This window comes from Coenobita brevimanus, chromosome 25 (assembly GCF_032717465.1).
Source record: "Coenobita brevimanus isolate Jiangsu-jjx chromosome 25, ASM3271746v2, whole genome shotgun sequence".
NCBI lineage: Eukaryota > Metazoa > Arthropoda > Malacostraca > Decapoda > Coenobitidae > Coenobita > Coenobita brevimanus.
Genome location: NC_136978.1, coordinates 39,026,773 through 39,039,423, shown reverse-complemented (window position 1 = coordinate 39,039,423; position 12,651 = coordinate 39,026,773).

Below are 12,651 nucleotides of genomic sequence, written 5' to 3'. Positions count from 1 at the left end.
TTCAATCGCTTATTTCTGGGTCAAGCGGCATAAAAACGACACCTCATGTACAACTACTGGGTCTCTCTCACGAGACGTGTTCCTAAGATTTTTGATTCAGGCATAAATTATCTTAGATTCCCAAAAGTGCAAGGATACGAACAGGGGCGGTACCAGGATTGTCTGTAGGGGGGGGGGGTCCAGTTATTATAGGTTCATGATGGAATGGTGAAGGTGGATGGGGGTGGCGAGTGAAGCGAGCCTTTGCAGCTTTAGAGGCAATTTTGGAGGTAATTTAGAGGCCTATGGAGGGATATATTAGACAATGAAGATGATATTCAATATAGTACAAATGGTGATAAATATGTGCAAGCCAATGACCTTTCCTTAAAAAATCTGTTTCAAAGATGTCAGGACTCCATATTATAATTACGAATCATAATAGATAAATAGATAAACAGATAGACAGAGAGACAGATAGAAGCAGCAAGTCAGATGATGAGAAGGTATTGTGTCTGCGAGAATCGAGCAATGCTAAACATGCTTACACACTCTTAACTCAAGGAATGCTTTATAGGCACACGACAGCGCCTCGTGACCATACACACACATACACACATACTCACACACAGGTTTCTAGAACTTTCCAACCACAGTGTAACACACGTGACACGACCCCTGCTACACCAGAATTTGGGAAGCAGAGCTCAGAAGGAGACAGGCCATAGAACCGGCAGGTAGTAGGGAGAAGGGCTTAGCAACATGGGCGAGAGGGAAGAGAGAGAGAGCGAGAGAGGGAGGTAGCTCGCGGGTCCCTACTTATACTTCACTCATGTGTGAGAGACTTTAATATTTCCAAGACAAATAAAAATAGTCCCATACTCATCTTTACCTCTCCTGTCATTCCCTAACAAAAAGGGAACGAAGATTACTTACAAAGCTACTCACGTATAACAACCGCTCGTCCACAAGTCATATATATATATATATATATATATATATATATATATATAATATAACTGATCTACAAAACTTCACTACAAGAACCTACAAAGTTATTGTGAGATATGGCGGCAGTGAAGGTAAGAACCTTGTCTACGGATCTACAGTGAATTCCTACAAATTATCAGAGATTGAAAACAAAAAATACGTCTCAACCAACAACTCACAACCAGCTCCTGACAGTATTCTCTCCAACCAGCCCCCTCCGTCTCCCCGATCATCACGCTGATGTAGAGGTGAAGAGGTCACAGGACGCCTTGCCAGTAGTTTATCAAAGTACTGATACAAACAATCTTGCAATTTCTACGACGAACCAACGAACTACAACCATCTACAATCAACTACAAGTAACAACTCTACGATGCGTCTGTATAATCTTCACATGCTCCTACAAGTAGCGGCAGTCTTCATCCCACAACGAGTAAATCACAAGAGAAAAGGACCGAGAAAACATCCAGAAAGAAAAACAAAACAAACAAACGAAGAGTGAGACGCGACTCACAACTCACAACCACCAGACCTCACCCTCCTCTCTCTGCTACATCCACCCAACCTCCACCGCTGACACAGGATTGCGAGGTCAAGACGATGAAGCAAATACCAAGCCCATATTCACAACTCATCTCACTTACTCATCTTCACTCAAGTTACTCATCGTTACTCATTCACTCACCACAGCTACCAGTGTGGGAAGTCGACGTCATCATGAGTGCATGCTGAAAGGACGCCACGCCTTTCAACGTGTATCTGACACACCACAACACGTCAATCAACCCGTGAAGAACAACGCTATCACTACGTGCAACACCACTAACACCATTCTCACCACGGTAAAAATTAGTGAGTTACATAGTTACTTCATTTATACGATACACAGTGATAGACAACACATTCTGCACAAACATATAAAGCGTGCTGTATAGTTACAACTTAAATACATATACCTACTTCAATTATCTTCATAATTCAGTCATTAAATACTTGCACCAACAATAAATATCCTACACTGTATATATTCATTCATTTATTATAGCATTTATTTACTACCAACGAGTGTTACCATTTATACCTGCATAAAATACGTGTTGCATACATACAGCTATACATTATTACATCTACAAAGTAATAAAGAAAATATACCATCACAGTTACTCAGTGAGCGATTAAAAGAACTGTATTAAATATTTATTAAATAAAGCTACCTTGTGGAAACAGATAAATTGTTACAAGGAAAACCAGAAAAAAAAAATGGCCAACATAAATGACGTTAGCAAGAATGAACATCTTCAACACAATTGTGAAGACAATGATTTCCACACAGTGCTGACATATATTGCCCACGATAGGTACAAATGAAGAACAAGTCAGTGTATATAGTTAATACTGTATATAGTGTATATATATTTTTTATATAAAATAATAAAATATGGGACTATATAAAATCACTTTCAGTAATATCTGTGCAATATAAACTAAACCTTAAAAAGGGGTCCCAAGGGAATTAGCTAGCAATTATACAACCTCGAACAACACCGAAAAGCGTAGACAAACGAAGAAAAACAAACTATAGAGAATCAATACATACAAAAAAAAAAAAAAACATTACAATCACATAACAAACAAATGAAAATACGCGTAAGTGTTACTACAAATGCCAAAATACCACATAAACTCCTTCTATAAGCAAAATAAAAAGCAAATTGTTGTCTCCACAAGCAAGTGGCATGGCACATCATCACATAAACTCCTTATATAAGTGAAACAAAAAGCAAATTGTTGTCTCCAAAAGCTAGTGGCATGGCACATCATCGATCGCAGCATGACGGGATTCAGTGTCAGGACTGCAAATATTACAATTATGTAATTACAAACGATATGTAACAATTATGTAACGACAAACGATTGCATTATATTACACTTCCTACGGTTATGTAACGACAAACGATATGTAACAATTATGTAGCGACAAACGATATGTAACAGTTATGTAACGACAAGCGATTGCATTATTTTACACTTGCTACAATTATGTAATTACAAACAATATGTAACAATTATGTAACAGTTACATTAACAAGATGTAACGTTTATGTAACTTTAACTACAATTATAAGGCCAACACAATTATGTAACTGTTGCATTAACAAAATGTAACTACAGTTATAAGACCAACACAATTATGTAACAGTTACATTAACAAAATGTAACTACATTTATAAGGCCAACACAATTATGCATTACCACAATATTATGTAACAATTCATAAAATGTTACAATTATGTATTACTACAATGTTACTACAATGTAACAATTACAATACAATTATGTAACAATTCACAATGTTACAATTATATATTACCACAATGTTACTACAATATCATGTAAAATCATACAATTTTACTACAATTCTGTATTGCCAGAATCATCATACAAGTTAGGTGAAATATTAGACATTACTAAAGGGATAACTCAATATGTAATGTAATAACCTAGCAGTATTACCATTGCACAATTAGATGCATATGTCTGTTATACATACACATCTTACAAAATGTCATACAACAACCATTGCATTTATTCAAATATGTATACAACTTGTTTAAAATGTAATATTACTAGATCATTGCAATTTACTATGAATATTATATGTATACAATATTATAATCAATATTATGTACTAATAGATTAGCATATGTCAATGATGATTGCTGTCGGAGGACCTTCAGCGGCGTGGCCAAGCAACGTCAGGACTCCATATTATAATTACAAATCATAATAGATAAACAGATAGATAGAGAGACAGAAGCAGCAAGTCAGATGATGAGAAGGTACTGTGTCTGCGAGAATTGAGCAATGCTAAACATGCTTACACACTCTTAACTCAAGGAATGCTTTATAGGCACATGACAGCACCTCGTGACCATACACACACATACACACATACTCACACACAGGTTTCTAGAACTTTCCAACCACAGTATAACACACGTGACACGACCCCTGCTACACCAGAATTTAGGAAGCAGAGCTCAGAAGGAGACAGGCCATAGAACCGGCAGGTACTAGGGAGAAGGGCTTAGCAACATGGGCGAGAGGGAAGAGAGAGAGAGCGAGAGAAGGAGGTAGCTCGCGGGTCTCTACTTATACTTCACTCGTGTGTGAGAGACTTTGTTATATTTCCAAGACAAATAAAAATAGTCCCATACTCATCTTTACCTCTCCTGTCATTGCATGACAAAAAAGGAGCGAAGATTATCTACTTACAAAGCTACTCACATATAACAACCGCTCATCCACAAGTCATATATATATATATAACTGATCTACAAAACTTCACTACAAGAACCTACAAAGTTATTGTGAGAATAATTAAAGACCATTAAGGAATAACAGGGCAAAAATGCATCTGAGTCTTGTATGCATATTCCTCGCATTTGAAAGTACTGTTCAATAATCTAAACCAGAAAGTGAAAATTAATGCACTCAGATATGCTTTATTGCATAAATAGATCTCTTAGCTCATTAAGGAATAATAGAATATAAATGGTACTGAGAGTCTCAGATGCATTTTCCTTGCATTGGAGAGTATAATAATCTTCGCTGGAAATGTGAAAATTTATGGGCACAGATAAGTTTTATTGTATTTGTTAATATATGATAACAGACTAGACTTCAAAGGAACCGAAATACCAGTAGGTAAAATATACATTTAAGGTACTGAAAAGCTACACATGTAAATACAATATAGTATTCTCTTCATTAAAATTATGGGGATGGATCCATTCACATAAATATTTCACCACAGCAAGGGAGCCTACTTGCTATATAGTGTAGAAAAGAGTCGGCGTGGCTTTTTGAGGATGAAACGTTGAATGACATCATCTACATTGATTTGAAGGCTGCGGTTAGAATTAGGCCTATGGTCAGACTCAAATATGAAGTCCGTTTGGGTGGGGCCCGAGAGGGGATTTCCCTCTCTACAGCTTTGCCGCATCAACCCCAGTACCTATCTCTCTGTCAAATGTCAGCTATTTAATATTTGAAATTGTATATTAAATATTATGTACTTATTAAATATATAAAATAAGGCTATATAGTGCTATGAATGTGTCGCTTTTTAGGATAATAGCAATGATTTGTATAAATTCCACGCCACGTGACAACGTCGCATTCCGACGTTGCCAGAGGTCAAGGACACCCACCTCAGACTACAGGTGACCGGTCTCTACCTCCCTGATTCCCACCCACGATGGCAGCTACTCCGACTCGCTCTCGTGTGCTCCACAGTCGGGAGAAAGAACTTATTTACAATGTGAACAAGTATTTTCTAGAAGAAAGATCAGAGAGAGGACTTATGCCTACTGGGGAAACCTCTATTTTAAAAAACGCGCCAAGACTTTTACCTCAGTGGTGGTGTGGAAAAAAGGTCGAAATAATATAGAAGAAAACACAACTTATAAATATATAAAAACTTTCTCAATCAACTGAGAGAGAGAGAGAGAGAGAGAGAGAGAGAGAGAGAGAGGAGGTTTGGCAGAGCTGTAGAGAGGGAAATCCCCACGCGGGCCCCACCCAAACGGACTTCATATTTGAGTCTGACCATAAGTAATACTGGGGCACTCAGGCGGTCTTCCCCCATGGTTGATCGTAATGCAGTCTTTGTCATTCGAACAGCAAAAAATAATCATTCTGCTTCAGAGCTAGTTATGGGGATGAGGCATCCAAGTTGAAGCAACACATGAAGATTGGGAAATAAATCCTTAGAACAAGATCTGAGTGCTGTGATCAGAGTATGTGGACAGTTCTCACAATTCCTCCACTTCCCGCGCCAGATCTCCAGCTCAGTTTGTAGACTACCCAAATGGGGAATTTCTGGTTCATATTCAGAAAGCTGAAGTGGTCGTAGGGAAAAATGAACATGGTAAACCAGAGAAATAAATAATTTCCTTCAGATTGTACATCTTTTCAATGAACCTTGTTTTTTGCCCTGCTGTTGTTGCTACTGGGGTTTAACTTAAGCCTGCATGATCAGCCCTTCCTACCGTGGTGTGAGTATATTTAGCCGCATTTTCGTGAGGCTTTTAGACTGGTATCGACCGGTTTAGACCAGTCTTATTGCTGTTCTGGCGAGACAATAGGAGCCCCCACAAACTCCTGAAAGTTGCCAGTGTTCGCCGGATCACTAAATAACATGGGGTCACTTCCTGCTCAGACTTGCTGTACCTTCTTTTAAAAAAATTCATATCGGGATTATTACTCATGCATAAAGCATAATACCAGTATTATTTTCATCTTAGATATCTTACTGATGCTCTAAACGAGATTTACTCTGAAAAGTTCTCCATAGAGTTTACTAAAAGCCATTAACGCTTATTGTGTGTTTTTGCATTCAGCACATTTTTATCAAGTGTTATGAATCTCAGTTGTTGGAAAAATTTATCATACAGTTTCCAAAGATCATAATCTTTCATTTGGCAAATCCTGACATGATTCTATCCATAATACACTTAGTAATAGTAAGAATTGTACTGCCGAAATCTTACGTGGCCGAGATCAGCGACCCGAATTTTTAAAGGCATGGTATTCCTCTTGCTTTGAGAAAATGTCTCATTTCTGCTACAATCTATTTTTTCACATATATTTTAGCTGCGCAGTCGACCACGGCACTATATTTTCCAGATTTATCGGCTGATTTCAAAAGGCACGAGCATCAGGTGTGGTGTATACGCATCATCAACGCCACCCTTGGCCCCTGGCGGCAGGCACACAAACTATGCCACGCTGGCCATGAGAAAGCGCCTCCATATGAGCTCAGTTCATACGATCTTCGATTGTTTAACTCGCCCCGTCCCGTCGATGTATGGGTATGTTGCAACATTTTGCATTTGCCAGTCCCAACAACGTACTGGTACATCGTGCAATTGTAATGTCCCTAATTTGCACAATTATCAATTTTCGCCCATGATTTTTCGTACGTATACACGGGACACCTTCCTCTATTCATCTACAAGATGCCAAGCAAGTACAGTGCCTTACACCGCATAACCTTCCCCCCCCCCATTGTCTCAGCAATTCACCTGTTACCAGTGACCTGGCCAATAAAGACATTCAGGGCCAGAGTGATTCCCCAATCGAAGACAATGTAGAGGACAAAGTTTACATAGCATTAGAGGAAGAAACAGTCAGAAATGATGATCAGGTAATGTGGAAAAGAAGGTCAGGAATGGTGATGTTAGTGAGTGAAACAATGCTTATAATGCCTATATTACTGTTTGAAAACCAATATACTCTCATACTACATAAAAATTCGTATGAAATTAATAAATAAATACCGTTTATGAGTGGTGTGGAATAGTTATCCTCCCATAGAACTCGTTTTCTTTGCTGCCAGCCTGATAGAAAACCCTGTAAGGTAAGGAGGTACTCCTACCTGTATCGAGTATTTTAAACCTCAGGTGAGCAATTTCTCTATGAATTTTCGATGTTTCTCACCAAAAGCGGAGGTTTTAACCAAAAAACAATTTTTCCAAAAATGCTCGAGACTGGGGGGTGTCGGAGGTGCGAAAGTGCTCTGGACGTGATGGGTTAAGTGCCATATTTCCTTCATTTGCTATGTAAGATACAATTTCTTTATACCCATTTACCATTTCTTCCTTACAAATGTACATTCGTCACTTAAAAACACGACATTGATCAATACTCAGGCAACATAATGCTCGTATGTAGGCTGTCCCTAAACTGAGATGGACGCAACCTTCCGTTTCTTTTATATTTTGATAAAGAAACCATTTTTTCTCCAGTATTATATGTAGATAAATCAATAAATATCCTATTTTCAGTAAAGTAACATAAAAAATGTATAACAGAGAGTAATTCAAGTTGACCCCACTTTTGCACTTTACATTAAGTTATCTGGCTAGAGGTGGCATCTTTTTCAAGTTTCTGGGGGCTCCCATTAGACCGGTACAGACAGGTCCAAAGCAGTCCTGCCCCACAAGCTAGCCTAGGCGAGACTGGTCTGAGCACAAACGTATGCGCGTCAGCAACAGCCAAAAAGGAGGCAAGGAGCGTCCGTGGCAGGGTGCAAACATCGATGGTCAACAATGGCGGACTTGGGAATAAGGTTTGTTTTAAATTACACTATTAACACTAGCAGAAGCCCCTGATCATCCAAGAAGGGAACCAAATAAATCTCACCATGAAGTCGAGGCTTTGTGTAACTACAGATTGCACGAAATAAAATTATTAAAGCATTAATGACCGAGAAAAAAATCGAGGGAAAGCTTGAAATTTTTGTAATCAACACTACTCCCCGACATTTGTTTACATTCTTCTAGGCCACGCCCAGTCACTCATGCAGCCAATAGCAGGCCCGGACGGGATCTGACCGACATTAGACCGTTTTCGCGATCACTTATGAGTCCTGACCGGTCTAAACCGGTCCAAAGTGGCCCGCAAAAATGCGGCATTTGTCAACAATAAACGTTCGAGGTTGCGAGGATTCGATAATGAATAAAGTTGTAAATATAATATCTCTATATTTAGTAAATTTCTGTTAAAACAATATTAACTAAATTATATGTCAGATTAGAAATTACCTACATTACAATACACATTTTGAGGTCGCATAACCAACGAAAGAAAACCTCCGTGTAAAGTAAGTACAGGGGTAACTATTTATTTGTTTACAAAATGGCCTGCAAGAATCACTGATAACTGCCAAAAATGAATAAGATCATAGTGGAAACATTTAATCACTCTGATTGAAGCAACACAGGGTCCGTTACAATTATATATGCATTAAATAAAATACGTTTCAAAGAAAACCTCAAGTATTCACGGTAAATGGGGTAAGTATAATAATCTAATAATTTTTGTCCTCTTAAATTGTTACGTAAAACAAGATAAAAAACTATATTCGCTCTCTGAAATATGCAGCCTGCACACATAACACAGTTTAAATTTGGTTTTACTCAGTTGGAATACAGGTTAAAGAATTATATACAAAGCCCGAGCAGGGGGAGGTCCAGACCCTCTGGACTCCCCCCCCCCCTGGATCCGCGCCTGATGAGCGACTAACTGCCAAAAAGACAGGCGGAAACCCTTACACACCAAAACAGCCACCTCAAATAGGACTTGTATTCTGCTTAGATGGGGGATAACGTTTGAAGGAAGTTCGCTGCGAATGTCCCCTTTACCTTGTTTGTTCTGTAATTCGTTTCTTTCATGTGAGTTACTAAGACAAATAAATATATGCATGTACCGAGCGAATATGATGCAAACTTCGTAAAATGCCAACGCCTTTGCCTGCAAGCGTTACCTCTCCAGGTTGATTTCTTCTGGTAACCCCCTGGCTACTTGATCTTCCTTTGGGGAAACCATTCTAAGGAAGAGGACTTTATTGAAGATTGTTTCTAATCCCTTCACAGCGACGGGCTTCCCCTAACTGAGTAATTGTTGAAGGCAGCAGGAGTATAACCAAAACGCACGACATAACAGTGGAGGGGTTAAAATGTTCCGATCTTATCTTCCGAGTTTCGTATGAGTTCGAAATTAGTTAAAATATCGCTTATTTGACCATTTGTATCTGTATTGAAAGATGAAGGGCAGAGGAGCCAAAGGAGTGGAAATTCTTTATTTGAGATGATTGCGTGGAATTAACTAGAAAGAGAAAAATGAGAAAGTTCAGGAGCGTCGTATAGTTTAATGTGGATGTCCTGGAGAGCGTAAGAAGTACCCAGAGATGGTTTCGCCATGTGGAGAGGTTGGAGAGTGAGAGACTAAGTGAATGATATGAGTGAGGTGGGACGAGAGGGAATCCGAAGATGACGTGGAGGGATGGAGTGGAGAATGGTATAGGAGAGAAGGCAGTCTGATGCCGGGAGACAGAGTGACCTGGAGATGATCTATTTTTGGACACATCTCAGATAATTAGGTATCCGTCCGTAGATGGATAGGTAGCTGGATATGTAGATACAGTAGATAAAGACATAGATTGAGACAGATAAAGACTGATAAAGCTAACTGCAAAATAATTGATCTCGTCAGCTCCAGAGCTTTATTTGTGTTTCACCGTATTGCTTCAAACGCCAGACGATTTAACCACTTTTCGAAGAGCCTCCTGGTAGGGTAAAGAGTTAGTGGACGCTTTATCTAACAATGCTAGTTCACAGTGTCTGATCTAAGCTCAATAATGTAATGTAGTTGTGGCAAAAATTAAATATAAAGACACCATGGTCATTAAAATAAAGAGCTCCATAAATTTAGCATACATGACGGTTGTAATTATGGCACAGTGCTATCAAAATTATTATGCATTATGAAAACGTTTAAAAGCACCTCTTCATTTAGTCACCGGCTACACCTGAATGTACAAATTAGTTCCTGTTTTATCAGCTTTATAACTACCCCACTACGACAAAAAACAAAACAAAACAAAAATCTTGATACCACCAAACGATTTACTTCTATTAGTGAAAGTGTTACCAAGACCATAATCACTTCGTGTTATCCGAAGTCTCCCTTAAACTGAATACTGTACAATCGTCTGTAGCTGGCAGGTATAAAATATAAGTGATATCGTAGGTGGAAGAAGTTATCTTCTTTTTCTGTAATGCTGTATTTTATTTTGTTGATTCTTGCGCTCATCAGATGTAGTAATCACTTCAGAAGAATATCCTAGAAGTGAAATGTGTTATTGAAAGTTCTATCTAACCTTTCCTGTTCAGAAATATCTCTACACAGTTTAGTAAAATAGCTTGGAGAAAGAAAAAAAAGAATACTAGAACAGCAAAGTGTTACTACTGCACCTTCTGAACTCACGGCCCAGAAAGGCACAAAACAACGAAATAAGTCACGTATAGTGATTATTATAGTACCGGTATTTATAATAATTCTTAACCCCGAAATATTTATGAATATGGCTTAGCATGACTATTTCAAAATCCACTTAGCGACTGACAATACGCCAAAAAGAGGGATCACACAGTCATTTTATATATTTATCTATTGCCAGACGCCATAATCCCGTAAAGGGTGGCCACAACCAAATCGCCTCCCTGTCGTCCTGTCCCCCGCCATTTCACTACCCTGCTCCCAGCTCACACTCCCCCTCTCTCAAATACCTCTCCACTCCATCCCTCCATCTCATCCTTGGTCTCCCCTTCCCTCTCCACTCCATCCCTCCATCTCATCCTTGGTCTCCCCTTCCCTCTCCCCTCCTCCACCTCACCCACATACACTCTCAAAATCAGTCTCTCACTCTCCATCCTCTCCACATGGCCAAACCACCCCAATGTGTTTTTCATATTACTGATTAGATATAACTACTTTTCATAAAGAATCTTAAATTATTCATAATAATTTCTACACAAGGATCTCTGTCAGTAAAGATTGTCTCTGCGAATGAGCTATGGGCTCCTGAAAAGCTCCTGTAATCCTGTATCTGGCCTGCGGGGAGGGGGAGGAGTGCAAAGGACTGATTCGACTGACCACTCAGAAACTCAGTGAAAAAGGTGATATCTAGACCTATCTCCACCACAAGCCTCCGGGGAGAGAGAGAGAGAGAGAGAGAGAGAGAAGGGCAGTAGATTCTAATACCTAACCAGTCCATTCGCTCTGGCAAATGAGAGACAGAGGGAAACAGGCCAGCGAGACAGAGACCCCCAGACAAACGTTCAATCATTCCCCCTACGCCGCTCCCCTCTCCCTGGGCTGCCAAATTAGGAACATATCTGGGAAGTCTGACACGGGGAGGGATTAACTGGGGCTCGGTCGACGTTAATGTGATATGTGAGCCAGTCCCGTGTATGGATTTATGTGAGTCTGTTTGGTTTTGACGATTAGTTATTGTGGTTTGAAGACTGTGATGCTGTGGGCTTCCATACTCGTTTATCTATATATATTTCTTTGTGTGTGTGTGTGTGTGTGTGTGTGTGTGTGTGTGTGTGTGTGTGTGTGTGTTCACACAACAATTAAATGCTTGTTCACTATTTAGTTGATGTGAGGCAGGTATGGTGATGATATTAGTATCATCACCTACTGCTCCTAACTTGCCATGGCTTGTTTCTGCTACCAACACTTTCACTCGCATACAAACTGTTATCCACTGAAATGGCGGACTGGTTTGGGTGAATTAATATGTCACCCTGTCTACTACAATGACTCCATATGGAGACACACTCCTGCTGCCTAACGACAATTTTGTTTAATTTAGAGAATTCTGATAAAAGGGTTTCAGGGAGTATCGCTATCCTCTTCCTTATCAAACGTCTTTCTTAAACTGACAACGATCGTCCGTTAGGAGAAAGAAAAACAGTCGTCGCAGTGATGATGTTAAGACTGGACACTGGCTCAGCCTTTATTCAGTGTCATTTTCATTTTTTATCTATGGTAAGTACACTACCAGGTAGCAATGAGTAACAAATTAACATGAATTATATCAGTGGTCAATCGCCCTTCACGTATACTAAACCCCTTACTACGACACTTTTGACAACACTTCAGGCTTATGTCAGTACAATATTTCTTGATCTTGAAGAAAGTACAGAAAAACGCTTCACCTCACCCAGAGCATTAATTCTCCAGCACAGATTTGCACGGGATATGCCCTCATAGTTCTGCCCCATCCCTCCCACAACATCCACTTATCCCAGCTACTTCTTTGTCCCC